Raw genomic sequence first — 17,990 nt, forward strand, 5'->3', positions numbered from 1 at the left:
GTGCCTTAGCCGAGTATCTCCCCGCTCGTCTCTAAAGATTCGGGGGCCGGTGCGGGTGACAGGTGAGTTGCGGCGGGGAGCGCGGGGGGGGGGGAGAGAGAGATCTCCCCTCCGTTCCTCCCCGCTCTCCCCCGCCACTCCCCGTCCCCTGAATCTTTAGAGATGAGCGGGGAAACACTCGGCTAAGGCACTACTCGCTCGAGTAATGTGCCTTAGCGAGTATACTCGCTCATCTCTAGTGGAGGCCCCTCAGAGACTTGCTGCTCTCCTCCCCCATGGAGATCTTGGTACGTAGTATCCACTCCTCCGGCAGCTCATATCCAGAAACCTGCCCAATTGTATAAGGAGTACAAATGTTAAACCCCTACTCACCTTAGACCAGGCTCACACAAGCAGTGCAGAGATCTGCAGCGAAAGACCTGCGAATGATTGCGGAAACTAATTGCGTATGGTCGTGTATGTGTGCGGTTATCCATGCGGATCTATGTGTATGGACAGTGTATCGTCTACACGGAAGAAAGATCGCAAGCAAGGAATAACATCAAAAAGTTGCCCAACCCCCTAGAAACACCCTTCTATCGCCCAGGAGACATTCTCTTGTGCTGTCGTGGTGAGAGGTGTTCTCAGAGCTTTCAGGACGGGATACTGCTCTCTTGGCTGGCTGGTTTACACTACTAATTTAGGAAGTAGTATAAACCATTAAAAAAAAACAAAAAACACTTATTTTTGTGGAGGAAGAGCCCAGAAGAACAAGCGGAGGTTGCAGACAGCAGTCTGGATGGTGTGCTGCTCCCCAGATTCTGTCCTGCATTGTCTGTTCACAAATTCCTGCTTTCTTTATTCCGTTTGTATCTGGCCTCCTAGCGATGTGTGTACGAATCTGCGCCTATGCGCAATGTTAATTGCGTATGCACTGCAGATCGAACGCATCCATAAAGATCAATGGAGCCCATAAGCATGGAATCTATGGTAAAATAGAGCATGCTGCGATTTTTCTTCCGCTCGTGGAATCCACTATTCCTACCCGCCATACAGCACAGTTGATTGATTGCAGCACCTCATAAAATAGTTGGAGGAACACCTGCTCTGGGCCCGCTCAAGGACTCGGAGCCGGAGCATCACAATAAAACATGAGGATGGGTGGGTAAGTCTTGCTTTACAGTATAGAACCAGAACTAACCTGATATCCCTCACCTGCCCTTCCTTAAACCCCCCCACACTATTCCTATGTTAATCCCCTAACCTAATTAGCTTTACACCCATCTTCATTAAAAGAACTGCCCCTATTGTTTCCTTACCTCCTCCTAGACTATGCACCACCGCAGCCATGTGGGCAACTCCATTTTCCAAAAGGAACTCCTATCCCAGACTAACCAACTCAACTTTATGAGTCTACTCATCCTTCATGGAGGCCACACGGCCATCCTTATAGCCACCTTTTGGCATTTTGTCCATTCATCACTCCTAAAATCCTCAGCATTCAGCAAAGATCTTCAGATCCATGGCTGCGCACTCCAAACAACCATCTAGCTACACCCCACTCCCGTGAATCTAAGTAAGCAGTAGGGGGCAGACTTTTTGTTGTTTGTGCACTCTGACTTCACCCAGCTCTGTAATGTCTATATATTAAGGTACCTTTACACGGGATGAATGCTGGACGAATAAGCACTGGACAGCCTTCCCAATGACTATTTTCACAGGAGCAATAGTCAATGGGATAATTATGGGAAATACTCAGATTCTATAGATCTCTTCCAGCCGGTGATTATTTGAGCGATAATCGCCCTATGTAAAGGTACTTTTATACACGTGCCCTCATCCGCGTTACCACTTTATTGTATCTCCGCTACACTCTGTGCAAAGTGCAGTAATCTGATTATTAAGACCATTGTGCTATATAATAGCGATGAGCTGGAGGGGCTCTCAGATGCTCCTTCAGTGCTCAGGGGAATTTCATTGCTGCAGTAAAATCACATTATCCCCATATGGTGAGAAAGTATATACAGAACCAGGAACAAGGTTCATATGTAGAGCCCTTGGCCCATATCCTCTAAGGCCTCCTGCATACGGGCGGAAATTCCGCAGCGGGATTCCCCGCAGAATTTCCGCTCGTACACGCCTACATAGAATTGCATTATAATACGCAATCCTATGCAGACGGACGCGATTTGTCTGCGCGAAATCACGCACAGAAAACAAATCGCGACATGCTCTATTTCTGTGCGGGGCCCCGCACAGAAATGTCACTCCCCGGCAGCCGGCACATGAAGGATCCGGGGCCGCGGGAGCAGGTGAGTGATGCGCTGCTCTCTGCAGGGCCTCGAGTCGGGTCCCGCTGCGAGAATTCTCGCAGCCGGATCCGACCCGGCCGTCTGCAGGTGGCCTAAGGCAATGTACACGGAGGGCTTCAGCCAATGATCATGTACCAGTCCAGTCTATTACAACCTACAGAACTAAAAAGCCACAGTCACACAGGGCGGATTTCCGACGGAAATGTCGCAGTTTGGCTGCAGCAAAAACCGCGACATTTACGCCGGGAGAACCACAGCGGAAAGAGCCGTGGAGGCTTTGAAGCGGCCCGGCCGCTCGCTGTTCTGCTGCGGCTGGTGCTCCCATAGAGGAGAGCACGGCCGCAGCGGAAAAAAAAATAAACATGCTGCGTTCGGCAAATCCGCACCGGAGCAGCGGCTTCTGCCGGCTTAGCCACAGCGGATTTGCCGTCCGGTGTGGACGAGATTTCTGAGAAATCTCGTCCACATGGCTGGCTAATCCCGGGATTAGCGGCTGCATGCGGATCTGCCGCAGCGAAATTCCGCACGGAATTTCTGCTGCAAATCCGCCCCGTGTGAACCCAGCCTAAGGCTATTTATATGCATTTATACGTCGGCCAAAAATGGCGACCATCTAAAGCATTCGTTTCCAATGTATTCCTTCACATGACCGGGTTTTAGCCACATAAAACGTTCCAGAACACATAGGGCATATGCGACCGAAATTAGTGACCGAATGTATACGCTGCTGGAAAAGATAGGTCTCGCCCTATCCTTCAACCACTACACAAAAGCTTGTAGCTGCCTCTATTTAGGCATTAGAAGTCATTACGAGGATTTATACTGAGCGAAGGATTTCCAGGCTGCGGCGCATTTTTTAAAGAATACCCTACATCGCACCCGCACATGTGAATTGATGAGAAAATGCTAATTAAGCTCAGGACTTGATTGGGGCTTTTCCTCATGCATACAATTTTTCGCCCCCAAATCCGGGCAGCATGAAGACGCATACGCCCGTGTGAAGGAGGCCCAAGATAGCTATATTAGACATAGTACTAACAGGAATGAATGCCAAAAGCATAGGACCCGGCCCAGTATGACCGCTGCTGCCATAAGCAGTTGGTGTACTAATGTGGCTAACGTACAAAGCTGAGAGTCGTCTCACTATACAAATGGCAGGGATCGTCTGTTTTGTGTAAATCTCTGTCCTAAAACATCATTTTAAATGAAAAAAAAATCCAAATAGTATAGATTAATTGCTCAGGATATCTTTGTAGTGGTGGGAACTTTGTTTTACTGATACAAAGCTCCAAATCCCCTGTATATGCATAGAGATACATGATAACGTTCTGCTGCCTGCAGCCACCACTAGGGGGAGCTCAGAAGATTACTGTATACTGTGTAATTATTGGGTTCAATGTATAAAGTATATGATATTTTCATGTAACTCTGTCTGCGTCTATAAGGGCTTTTTCACATGAGCGCTGTCCGCCACAGTGTAGTCGCATGCATAGCTTGCGGCTACACTGCTCTAAAGATCGTGTGAACAAGATAATTCCAGCTGCTTGAAGTAGCCCGACTACACGATCCGAGGTGTGTGATGCGTGCTTTCCAGCTCCCATAGAAGTGTATAGGAAGCACACAGCAAAGATAGGACAGGTCCTATCTTTGTGCGCACCTCGGAGCTGACATGCGAGTCGTCCTGTCTAACAATTGTCCATGTGAACCCTTCTATAGGAACCCATTGATCCCATAGAAGCGTGTTCTGTGGGCACCTCTCATGTGGGCGGACAGCGCTCGTGTGAAGGAGCCCTAAAGATAATACAAAATTAGTCAGCCAAGAATTTGGCCCTACAAATCACATGCTGATAAAAGGTGGAGATTTGACTTCAAAGAATTATAAGTTTTGCTATTTTGTAATATAGTTAGGCCGCCTGCAGATGTCCAGGTTGGATCCCGCTGCAAGAATTCTCACAGCGGGATGTGGTCCCGTGCCTCTGCAGAGGCCTGCGGGGTATTAGTGTATCTTGGCGCCACCAGAAGTAGTGGTGGAGTCAAGATACAGTGTGCTTGACATGTAGTTGACGCCCCCTGTTCCTGATTGGCTGGCTGGCAGTCTCTCTGTGTACACCTCACAGGTCCTGTTGGACGTCACCGGGCTCCCTGCAGCAGTGACTCTGCGTGGCAGTTGCGTGGTGGCCCCTGACAGCCAGCAGCCGGCATTTATCTGCGCTTGTAGCGCTCCCTCCGTTCAGTGTGCTGACGGGTGCGTCAAGGCCCCTGACATCCGCCGGTCGGCATGCGTCTGTGCTGCTTGTGCAGGAAGTGCAGAGCAGCCTTTTGCCAGTGGTTAGCGCTGCTGTGTGACAACTCAGCGCTGGCCATTCACTGAGGTGACAGCCGCAGGACTTCAGTGGGGACCCGTGTTCAGCAGGGCCCGGAGCGCAGTGTCATCAGTGGAGCTGCTTGGCGGCAGCGGCACGGGGGCAAAGGGCAACACTGGGTAGAGGTGGTGAGTGGTGCCAAGAGCGAAGTGAGGAGCGGAGCTTGTCGCTGGCAGCGCCAGGGGGGGAAAGTGTAAGACTGGAGAGTGGTGGTGATCGGGGCCGGGAGCCCTGTGTCACCAGCAGAGCTTGTTGGATGCTGCTGCAAGGACCTTCGGGACTTTAACCAAAAGAAAGCTAGGGGTGTGATAGGAGTGTTTCCCTGTCAAATCCCTAGCTGGTGGTGGCTTCAAGATACACTATTACCGGCCTGCGGCTTACCCGCTCCCGGTGTCCCCTCTCAGTGCTGTGTGCCGGCTGCTGGCGCAGAGAGGAGCCGGCCCGTCACCAATGACATTTCTGTGCGGGCTTCTGTAAGACCCGCACAGAAATAGAACATGCCGCGATTTGTTTTCCACGTGTGTTTTCACGCACACAAATCGCGACTGTCTGCATAGGATTGTGTTTTCTAATGCCTATCATGTGTGATACTGTCTGCTGAGCTGCTGTATCTAATCCCATTATGTGTGATACTGTCTGCTGAGCTGCTGTATCTAATCCTATCATGTGTGATACTGCCTGCTGAGCTGCTGTATCTAATCCCATTATGTGTGATACTGTCTGCTGAGCCGCTGTATCTAATCCTATCATGTGTGATACTGTCAGCTGAGCTGCTGTATCTAATCCTATCATGTGTGATACTGTCTGCTGAGCTGCTGTATCTAATCCTATCATGTGTGATACTGTCTGCTGAGCTGCTGTATCTAATCCTCTCATGTGTGATACTGTCTGCTGAGCTGCTGTATCTAATCCTCTCATGTGTGATACTGTCTGCTGAGCCACTGTATCTAATCCTCTCATGTGTGATACTGTCTGCTGAGCCGCTGTATCTAATCCTATCATGTGTGATACTGTCTGCTGAGCTGCTGTATCTAATCCTATCATGTATGATACTGTCTGCTGAGCCTTTGTATCTAATCCTATCATGTGTGATACTGTCTGCTTAGCTGCTGTATCTAATCCCATCATGTATGATACTGTCTGCACTGCTGAGCCTTTGTATCTAATCCTATCATGTGTGATACTGTCTGCTCTGCTGAGCCTTTGTATCTAATCCTATCATGTGTGATACTGTCTGCTGAGCTGCTGTATCTAATCCTATCATGTATGATACTGTCTGCTGAGCTGCTGTATCTAATCCTATTATGTGTGATACTGTCTGCTGAGCCTCTGTATCTAATCCTATCATGTGTGATTCTGTCTGCTGAGCTGCTGTATCTAATCCTATCATGTATGATACTGTCAGCTGAGCTGCTGTATCTAATCCTATCATGTATGATACTGTCAGCTGAGCTGCTGTATCTAATCCTATCATGTGTGATACTGTCTGCTGAGCCGCTGTATCTAATCCTATCATGTGTGATACTGTCTGCTCTGCTGAGCCTTTGTATCTAATCCTATCATGTGTGATACTGTCTGCTGAGCTGCTGTATCTAATCCTATCATGTATGATACTGTCTGCTGAGCTGCTGTATCTAATCCTATTATGTGTGATACTGTCTGCTGAGCCTCTGTATCTAATCCTATCATGTGTGATTCTGTCTGCTGAGCTGCTGTATCTAATCCTATCATGTATGATACTGTCAGCTGAGCTGCTGTATCTAATCCTATCATGTATGATACTGTCAGCTGAGCTGCTGTATCTAATCCTATCATGTGTGATACTGTCTGCTGAGCTGCTGTATCTAATCCTATCATGTGTGATACTGTCAGCTGAGCTGCTGTATCTAATCCTCTCATGTGTGATACTGTCTGCTGAGCCGCTGTATCTAATCCTATCATGTGTGATACTGTCTGCTGAGCTGCTGTATCTAATCCTATCATGTGTGATACTGTCTGCTGAGCTGCTGTATCTAATCCTATCATGTGTGATACTGTCTGCTGAGCTGCTGTATCTAATCCTATCATGTGTGATACTGTCTGCTGAGCTGCTGTATCTAATCCTATCATGTGTGATACTGTCTGCTGAGCCGCTGTATCTAATCCTATCATGTGTGATACTGTCTGCTGAGCTGCTGTATCTAATCCTATCATGTATGATACTGTCTGCTGAGCCTTTGTATCTAATCCTATCATGTGTGATACTGTCTGCTTAGCTGCTGTATCTAATCCCATCATGTGTGATACTGTCTGCTGAGCCTCTGTATCTAATCCTATCATGTGTGATACTGTCTGCTGAGCCGCTGTATCTAATCCTATCATGTGTGATACTGTCTGCTGAGCTGCTGTATCTAATCCTATCATGTGTGATACTGTCTGCTGAGCTGCTGTATCTAATCCTATCATGTGTGATACTGTCTGCTGAGCTGCTGTATCTAATCCTATCATGTGTGATACTGTCTGCTTAGCTGCTGTATCTAATCCTATCATGTGTGATACTGTCTGCTGAGCCGCTGTATCTAATCCTATCATGTGTGATACTGTCTGTTGAGCCGCTGTATCTAATCCCATCATGTGTGATACTGTCTGCTGAGCTGCTGTATCTAATCCCATCATGTGTGATACTGTCTGCTGAGCCTTTGTATCTAATCCTATCATGTGTGATACTGTCTGCTGAGCCGCTGTATCTAATCCTATCATGTGTGATACTGTCTGCTGAGCTGCTGTATCTAATCCCATCATGTGTGATACTGTCTGCTGAGCTGCTGTATCTAATCCTATCATGTATGATACTGTCTGCTGAGCTGCTGTATCTAATCCTATCATGTGTGATACTGTCTGCTTAGCTGCTGTATCTAATCCCATCATGTGTGATACTGTCTGCTGAGCCTCTGTATCTTATCCTATCATGTGTGATACTGTCTGCTGAGCCTTTGTATCTAATCCTATCATGTATGATACTGTCTGCACTGCTGAGCCTTTGTATCTAATCCTATCATGTGTGATACTGTCTGCTCTGCTGAGCCTTTGTATCTAATCCTATCATGTGTGATACTGTCTGCTGAGCTGCTGTATCTAATCCTATCATGTATGATACTGTCTGCTGAGCTGCTGTATCTAATCCTATTATGTGTGATACTGTCTGCTGAGCCTCTGTATCTAATCCTATCATGTGTGATACTGTCTGCTGAGCTGCTGTATCTAATCCTATCATGTATGATACTGTCTGCTGAGCTGCTGTATCTAATCCTATTATGTGTGATACTGTCTGCTGAGCCTCTGTATCTAATCCTATCATGTGTGATACTGTCAGCTGAGCTGCTGTATCTAATCCTCTCATGTGTGATACTGTCTGCTGAGCCGCTGTATCTAATCCTATCATGTGTGATACTGTCTGCTGAGCTGCTGTATCTAATCCTATCATGTGTGATACTGTCTGCTGAGCTGCTGTATCTAATCCTATCATGTGTGATACTGTCTGCTGAGCTGCTGTATCTAATCCTATCATGTGTGATACTGTCTGCTGAGCTGCTGTATCTAATCCTATCATGTGTGATACTGTCTGCTGAGCCTTTGTATCTAATCCTATCATGTGTGATACTGTCTGCTGAGCTGCTGTATCTAATCCTATCATGTGTGATACTGTCTGCTGAGCCTTTGTATCTAATCCTATCATGTGTGATACTGTCTGCTTAGCTGCTGTATCTAATCCCATCATGTGTGATACTGTCTGCTGAGCCGCTGTATCTAATCCTATTATGTGTGATACTGTCTGCTGAGCCGCTGTATCTAATCCTATCATGTGTGATACTGTCTGCTGAGCTGCTGTATCTAATCCCATCATGTGTGATACTGTCTGCTGAGCTGCTGTATCTAATCCTATCATGTATGATACTGTCTGCTGAGCTGCTGTATCTAATCCTATCATGTGTGATACTGTCTGCTTAGCTGCTGTATCTAATCCCATCATGTGTGATACTGTCTGCTGAGCCTCTGTATCTTATCCTATCATGTGTGATACTGTCTGCTGAGCCTTTGTATCTAATCCTATCATGTGTGATACTGTCTGCTGAGCCGCTGTATCTAATCCTATCATGTGTGATATTGTCTGCTGAGCCGCTGTATCTAATCCTATCATGTGTGATACTGTCTGCTGAGCCGCTGTATCTAATCCTATAATGTGTGATACTGTCTGCTGAGCTGCTGTATCTGATCCCATCATGTGTGATACTGTCTGCTGAGCTGCTGTATCTAATCCTATCCTGTGTGATACTGTCTGCTGAGCCATGTATCTAATCCTATCATGTGTGATACTGTCTGCTGAGCTGCTGTATCTAATCCCATCATGTGTGATACTGTCTGCTGAGCTGCTGTATCTAATCCTATCCTGTGTGATACTGTCTGCTGAGCCGCTGTATCTAATCCCATCATGTGTGATACTGTCTGCTGAGCCTTTGTATCTAATCCCATCATGTGTGATACTGTCTGCTTAGCTGCTAGATCTAATCCTATCATGTGTGATACTGTCTGCTGAGCCGCTGTATCTGATCCCATGATGTGTGATATTGTCTGCTGAGCCGCTGTATCTAATCCTATCATGTGTGATACTGTCTGCTGAGCTGTGTATCTAATCCTATAGTGTGATACTGTCTGCTGAGCTGCTGTATCTAATCCTATCGTGTGATACTGTCTGCTGAGCCACTGTATCTAATCCTATCATGTGTGATACTGTCTGCTGAGCTGTGTATCTAATCCTATAGTGTGATACTATCTGCTGAACTGCTGTATCTAATCCTATCGTGTGATACTGTCTGCTGAGCCACTGTATCTAATCCTATCATGTGTGATACTGTCTGCTGAGCTGTGTATCTAATCCTATAGTGTGATACTGTCTGCTGAACTGCTGTATCTAATGCTATCATGTATGATGCCATCTGCTGGGTCGCTGTATCTAAGCAAGTCATGTGTGATACTGTCTTGGGAGAGCCATGCAGTACTCCATCCCCATCATGTAATGTAACTCACTTTCATTATGAAGTGTTAACTATTACACTGCCAGGGTACATGAGGCAACAATGAGGGTGGAATAATAAAGCGGAGGCATTAAAACAACAACAACGGTTAATTCGCTGTAGATGAAACGCATGAATATATAATGCGGTTCTGCATGTGTCAGATATTGTGGCGCAGCCTGCAGTTCTTCGTACATGTCTCAGCATGTGTCGGACCCTTATAAATAATAAACGTGGCAAGAATAAATCCGGTGCCTGGGAAATTTCCCTTTCTCGCTCATTTCTCAGAATTCCAGTTGTCATGACAACCTGGATGAAATGTATATAAAAGGAAACTAGGGGGAAAAAAGTGACAGAGACCTTCTTGCTGCCTGACTGGGTACAGTCACCGCTACATGGATGATTTCTGGGCTCTAATCATGTTTTATTCATGCCTAGGCGCGGAGCATGGCATGGGGCCGTGGCATGCCAATATGTGTGACAGGCAGGAAACTGCTGGTGCCATGCCACCCTCCGTTATGACGCTGCCTCCTCTGTGCTTTCTTGTATAACAACATTGTAATAATCCATGTGGAACCACAGAACTGGGCACCGAGTGATGACCAAGGCAGTATGAGCTCCGTAGCTGTAATTAGCAGGGTAGCACCCCCTAGTGGATGATGGGAAGTGAAGAATGAAGGGGGCAACCCAGGCAGGCCACTGGGAGAATAAGCTCATAGAGACCAAAATAATCAGCGCCTCTTCATGTCCCGCTGTTGAAGGTGATCCTGCTGGAATCCCAACACTAGTAACGTCAATGAGACATTACTAGTTCTACCAGCAGAGGGCAGGAGAGATCATTATCAGCATAGGAGTGGAGGTAAAGGTGCTTTTAGATGGAAGGTATTGTTAAAAAAATTGTTCAAGTGAGCAAAAGTGAACAATAATTGTTGAGTCTAAACGCGCGCCAATGACCGAACGATAATAATCATTCACTTTTTGCTCGTCGTTCATTTTAATACCGGCAAAAAAATCATGGTTGGTATCATTCGATTTAAATTGCGCTCATTCAGTTGTTTTCATTCAGGCTCCATTCACACGGGGCAGTACAGTTGCAATAAAAACCGTACCAAAAAGTGCATTAGTGAAACTTTGTGTGTTTTCACTAGGTTTGTAGTAAAATGTGGCAAAAAAGCACGCCGTTTTGCAAATGCGCTATTTAGTGCGTTTTTATTGCAACCAAAGTGCTCCGTGCGAATGGAGCCTCATGTCATATAGCAAAAGTGAAAGACTGAACGAGCCAACGATGTATCTGCCTGTCTAAAGAGGCCGCAGAAGAGTGAACCGGTGAACTCCGACCTCATTCGCTCGTTTAAACAATAATTGGCTCATCTAAAAGGACCCTTAGTGGTGGCTGCTCTGAGATTGGGGGACTGACACTAGGGACTGTCAAAGCCCTGTTTGGAATATTTGACTCTATGTGGGTACAGTAGGGCACAATATGGGCAAAGTAATGCACACTATGGGAACTGCATGGCATTGTGCGCACTATATGTTGGGGGATCATGTCACTTTCTGGATACTGCTTTGTACTAGGTGGGCACAGCATTCACTATAGAACACTATGTCGCCCCACTGAGTAATATCTGGATATTAATAGAATGATATATGTACTATCTGTGTAGGCAGTAAATGGCTGCTGAATGACTGCGTAGGCACTGCATGCCATGCATCTGCCAGTGTATGTACTATTCATCCTGGCATTGTACAGCACTAATTATCCTTGGACCGTATGGCACTATTTCTCTTGGGATTGTATGATACTATGACTGTATAGTCATATATAAATACACACATATACATTACCGTTCAAAAGTTTGGGGTCACATTGAAATGTCCTTATTTTTGAAGGAAAAGCACTGTACTTTTCAATGAAGATAACTTTAAACTAGTCCTAACTTTAAACAAATGCACTCTATACATTGCTAATGTGGTAAATGACTATTCTAGCTGCAAATGCCTGTTTTTTGTGCAATATCTACAAAGGTGAATAGAGGCCCATTTCCAGCAACTATCACTCCAGTGTTCTAATGGTACAATGTGTTTGCTCATTGGCTCAGAAGGCTAATTGATGATTAGAAAACCCTTGTGCAATCATGTTCACACATCTGAAAACAGTCTAGCTTGTTACAGAAGCTACAAAACTGACCTTCCTGTGAGCAGATTGAGTTTCTGGAGCATCACATTTGTGGGGTCAATTAAATACTCAAAATGGCCAGAAAAAGAGAACTGTCATCTGAAACTCGACAGTCTATTCTTGTTCTTAGAAATGAAGGCTATTCCATGCGAGAAACTGCTAAGAAATTGAAGATTTCCTACAACGGTGTGTACTACTCCCTTCAGAGGACAGCACAAACAGGCTCTAACCAGAGTAGAAAAAGAAGTGGGAGGCCGCGTTGCACAACTAAGCAAGAAGATAAGCACATTAGAGTCTCTAGTTTGAGAAACAGACACCTCACAGGTACCCAACTGGCATCTTCATTAAATAGTACCCGCAAAACACCAGTGTCAACATCTACAGTGAAGAGGCGGCCGCGGGATTTTGGGCTTCAGGGCAGAGTGGCAAAGAAAAAGCCATATCTGAGACTGGCCAATAAAAGAAAAAGATTAAGATGGGCAAAAGAACACAGACATTGGACAGAGGAAGACTGGAAAAAAGTGTTGTGGACGGATGAATCCAAGTTTGAGGTGTTTGGCTCACAAAGAAGAACGTTTGTGAGACGCAGAACAAATGAAAAGATGCTGGAAGAATGCCTGACGCCATCTGTTAAGCATGGTGGAGGTAATGTGATGGTCTGGGGTTGCTTTGGTGCTGGTAAGGTGGGAGATTTGTACAGGGTAAAAGGGATTCTGAAGAAGGAAGGCTATCACTCCATTTTGCAACGCCATGCCATACCCAGTGGACAGCGCTTGATTGGAACCAATTTCATCCTACAACAGGACAATGACCCTAAACACACCTCCAAATTGTGCAAGAACTATTTACAGCAGAAGCAGGCAGCTGGTATTCTATCGGTAATGGAGTGGCCAGCGCAGTCACCAGATCTGAACCCCATTGAGCTGTTGTGGGAGCAGCTTGACCGTATGGTACGCCAGAAGTGCCCATCCAACCAATCCAACTTGTGGGAGATGCTTCTAGAAGCGTGGGGTGCAATTTCACAAGCTTACCTCAACAAATTAACAGCTAGAATGTCAAAGGTGTGCAATGCTGTAATTGCTGCAAAAGGAGGATTCTTTGACGAAAGCAAAGTTTGATGTAAAAACAATGTTATTTCAGATACAAATCATTATTTCTAACCTTGTCAATGTCTTGGCTCTATTTTCTATTCATTTCACAACGCATGGTGGGGAATAAGTGTGACTTTTCATGGAAAACACAAAATTGTTTGGGTGACCCCAAACTTTTGAACGGTAGTGTATATATAATATATTTCCCTCATTCAGAAACTGAAAAATGTTCAGCCAGTGCACATATATACACTTTCTGATGGCTGCATTAGGAGCAGGCGGCACACGACCGGCTGTGATCAGTAATGCGGTACTATGTGAGGCCACGTCACAATCTGCTCTCAGATGATGCTGACCTCTGCAGCAGGAGGCAACATTTGGCGTTCATAGGTAAACGTGGTGATTTGAGTGACTTTGACCGCGGGCAGAGTGTTGGTGCCCATAAGTGTGGTGCCAGTATTTTTTAAGCAGTCATACTTGTTGGCTGTTCCCGAACCATGATACTAAGAGTGTGCCAAGACTGGTTGAAGCATGGACAGACATCTGACATAAGATCACACAGCAGCAGGCCATGTGTGGTTGATCCTAGAGGCGAGCGTTGGGTGGCATGTCTAATATCTCAGCAACAACGTGCTACAGTAGACGCTCAAAAAGGTGGACCAACCCATCATTGAGTAGGTGTTACTAATGTAGTGATTGTTCAGTGTCCATAGTGCCATAAGGAGCCCGGATGGTGCCACAAGGTAGTCATGCAAACTTAGTGCCATAGAGTGTCACCATGCTAAGCATTAAAGGGATTATGCCAAGATATAAAAGGTATCCTCTATCCTGTGGATAAAGGATAACTGTATGATTGTTGGGGGTCCAACTGATGGCACCCACAAAATCCCAAGAATGGGTGTCCCAAAGGTCCTAAGTATTAAATACTCAGCAATTTCTGGTGCTTGCATTGGAATGAATGGGACAGTGGAGGCAAGCACGTACGATCTCCACTCTATTCAGGTGGGGATCTTTAAGACCCCTGTTCTCGGATCACTATCCCAGGGGTTGGACCCCCATTGGCACAACCCTTTTAACCCCTTCCCTCCCCATGATGTAAGGGTGCGTCATGGGAGCGGGGTACTTCCCACAAAATGACGTACCCCTATGTCATAGGGATAGCGCAAGATCATAGCAGATGTCGCGCTGTCCCAAAGCGGGAGCAGGCTGTCACTAGTAGTCGGCCTCCTGCTGCGACAGATGCGCCCACCTGCTGTTAACCCCTTCCCTGCCGCGCGATCTAAGTAGATTGCAGCAGGGAAAGGGCTCACAGAGGAAGCGCGCACACTCTATGACTCCAGCCGGCGCTCGCGATAATCGCTAAGTCTGGCTGGTTGCTATGGCAACAAGACGCCAGATACCGGCGTCCTGCATTGCCATTGCCTAAGATCACTGTAATAAGCGATAAGACATGGCAGGAGAGAAGTCCTGCCATGCCTTATCGTAGCGATCATTAGTGCTACAGTGTAAGACCCTCAGAGGGACACAGACGGTGTAAAAAGAAGAGCAAAATAAAGTACAAAAAATAAAAATATGTTTAAAAACACTTTTTAATGCTTTTTCTCATATTAGCATAAAAAATATTTTAAAAAACCAAAATCCTACATATTTGGTTTCGACGCGTTCGTAACGACGTGTACAATAAATTGAACACGCTTTTTATGCTGCACGACAAAAAGCGTTAGAAAAAACGCTAAAAAACTGAGGCAAAATGCTAATATTTTTAGCATTTTGCCTCCCAAAAAACGCAATAAAAGTGCTAAAAAAGTATGTATCCCAAAATGAGACTAATAAAAACTACAGCTCATCTCCCAAAAGATAAGCCCTCACAGAGCTCCGTCCATGGAAAAATAAAAACGTTATAGGACTTTGAATGCAGCGATTTTAGAAAAAAATAATAATTTCAAAAAAAGGGTTTTTATTGTGGAAAAGTGAAAAAACCTAAAAAAATATAAGAATTTTGGTATCGTTGTAACCGTACCGGCCCGCAGAAAAAAATGTAGTGTGTCATTGATGCTGCATAATTAACACTTAAAAAAAAATCTATGGCAGAATTGATCCGTTTTCTCTCTTAAAATAAAAGTTTTATAATGTAGTCTATGTAACCATAAATTGTACCAAAAAAAACTACAGTTCGCCACGCAAAAAACAAGCCCTTATACGGCCGCGTCGACGGAAAAATAAAAAAGTTTTGCAAAATGGAGATGAAAAAATACCAAAAATCGTTTGGTCCTCAATGCCAAAATAGGTCATGACCTTAAGGGGTTAAAGGTACTGTATATATGTTCAATCACATTATAACTGTACGGCTGTTGCTGGATTCTGACTGCAGTGTCGACAACCCCTCCCCCCGATATTAACAGATGATTTGCCACTCATTAAATGCTTGTAATGTGCAGTGCATTGGAAGAATGTACAGAATCATTTATTATAATTTGTCCTTTCTGGTCTCATTTCCATAATTTTAACAAAAACTCCTGTTCCCAGAAGAACGGGGGCACCTCCCTTCCCGTAATCAGACTCATAATTAGGGGGTAATCTTCTGCGGCGCAGACTGCACAATCAATTATATGGCGAGTTATGAAATACAGCAGTCAGCAGAATTCTGAGACTATAAATTCGGTCTCCCGTCACCTGCTGCCAGCCATTGAGATGACGAGGGGCGGGGGGCGACTCCCTGACAAGTGCATTAAGTAAATTCAATTGCTGGGCTGGAGGAAGGAGTGATAGAATAACACTGAATGGGCCTTCATGCATCCATTGATGGTCGGCTATATATAATTCATGCAGGAATGGAGCCGCATTACACGCTTATATGAAAGGAGAATCCCTGAAGATCCAGATTAAATATTAATTCTGTTTCAAAAATGTGGTAAAAGCGTTTTAGAGATCTGATTCTTGTGCTGAGATAACAGACGTCTTCTTGCAACAAGCCTCTCTGTGGCCCCATGATAATACTTCCTGCCTCTTTGCACTGACGGATTACAAGGATTTAGAGCAAACAATCAGAATACAGATCTCACGTTTCCAAGGTCTGATTGGTTGGTAGGAGGAACAGCTGTCCCTATGATAACACTGACCTGCTAAAGACTGTACGGAACGGAGAGGGGCTGTCATGGGGACACAAGCAAAGAAACCTTTTTCTTAAAGGTGGAATTTCGTAAAGTTGGAATTGTGTAGAATTTCAGATTATCAGTAGTGTTCAGCAGGGCGAACTAGTCAAACTGTGTTTCGGGCTGAATTTGCTAAAAGTTTGGCTTGCAGAGAATGCAAACTTTGGGTGGTTCGTCATGGCTGAACCTAGTGGTGGTCTTCCTGCGGCTCAGCAGTGTTGCCTTGTAGTGCTGGGGTCCTAGGTTCAAATCTGACAACATCTGCATGGAGTTTGTATGTTCCCTCTGTGTTTGATAATAATCACCTTTAGGGCTCTCTCACACAAGGGTTTTAATACAGTGCATCTGAGATGAAGCTTGATAAAGGAGGCAACTCGTGGACCTCCGAAACGCGTTGCTCTGTATACATGAACATACTGTGAATGTGTATTGTTTGTTCCTGTCGGATTGGAATAAAGAATAATTGGACCTCTACGACACTAACCTGGATTTATTATGAGCCGCCTTGGATTTTAGAGGAGTCCCATTTACCTAGCAGACTCCTGCATTCTGAAGACGTTCTCAGGGATTTGGTGCATTGGAAACATAACTCCACTCCATGCCATGTCGGACCGGCCTTGTGGACACCTGTCACCGATGGGCGCTCCACACCAGGTGAGTCCCTTTTATTCACCACCTGATACCTAGCCATTGTTTGGAGCGCTATCCACATACTTATCTCTTCTTACTGAAGTGAGGCTGAGACAAATTTAGTGATTTTTATAGAAAGTGTCCTTTCTAGACACTTTTGAAAATTGGAGTGAGAGGTGAAACATCTCTACTTCTTGGCCTAAATTATTAGTACAATTGTCTAAACTGATTTACGCAACAAAAAGGCGCACGATATGCCAGAATTCTGGCACCCTTTCCAATCCACTTTCTGACCTCTGCCATTATGATTTAAGGCTGTACAGCTCCGATGTTGGAAAACGTCCATCGGGGTTCTCTTACTGTATATTGCCAGCCTCTCTGCTGTCGGAGCCTATCCAACGTGTCATCTCATGCAGTACTGGCTTTAGCCAGCAGATAGCGCCGTTGTATAATGACAGAAAAAGAGTAAGCCCCATAGGAAAACTAGGATACAAATTGGATTGGAAAGAGTTAAACGTGCCCCTTTAGGTTTGTATTAAACTATGATGACAGATCACTGAGTGAATACACACCAAACACTTGCAGATTTTCACTGCAGAATTCACTCATTGCAATAAATGCATTCTGAGGTGAAAATCCGTGGCATTTCCGCAACAACCAGAACGTGCTGGCAATTTGCGAATCCGCACCCTGACTATTTTCCGATGCAGAATTTTTCCTCTGTACGTAAATGGAGTTTGTTAAAGCCCCATTCATTTACATTGCACTGTACCTTGCTGCAGAATTTTAGATCCCATTCCACAGCCGAAATTTCATAGCAATTCCACTATGTGTAAACTCCCCCTCCTCTGGGTGTAAACTCACCCTAAAGGTGCATTCAGACGACTGTATATCGGCTGGGTTTTCACGCCCAGCCGATATACGGCGTCCCTCTCTGCAGGGGGAGGAGGCTGAAAGAGCCGGAAGCAGTGCTCTGAGCTCCCGCCCCCTCTCTGCCTCCTCTCCACCCCCTTCCCACCCCTATGCACTATTTGCAATGAGAGGAGGCGGGACAGGGGCGGGCTAAATTGCGGGAATTAGCTCCGCCCCATCCCACCTCCTCTCATTGCAAATAGTGCAGAGGGGCGGAGAGGGGGCGATAGAGCTCAGAGCACTGCTCCCGGCTCTTCCAGCCTCCCCCCTGCAGAGAGACGCCGTATATGGGCTGGGCGTGAAAACCCAGCCGATATACGGTCG

At 45.6% G+C, this 17,990-nt stretch overlaps 1 protein-coding gene across 1 annotated transcript in view; it reads right to left on the bottom strand.

The window, feature by feature from the left end:
• The window catches only part of LOC136586513 (unconventional myosin-Ig-like), a 174,755-nt gene that overhangs the window by 50,251 nt on the left and 106,514 nt on the right, over nucleotides 1-17,990 (bottom strand). The window lies entirely within an intron of this gene.

The sequence above is a fragment of the Eleutherodactylus coqui genome, chromosome 12 (assembly GCF_035609145.1).
Source record: "Eleutherodactylus coqui strain aEleCoq1 chromosome 12, aEleCoq1.hap1, whole genome shotgun sequence".
Classification (NCBI taxonomy): domain Eukaryota; kingdom Metazoa; phylum Chordata; class Amphibia; order Anura; family Eleutherodactylidae; genus Eleutherodactylus; species Eleutherodactylus coqui.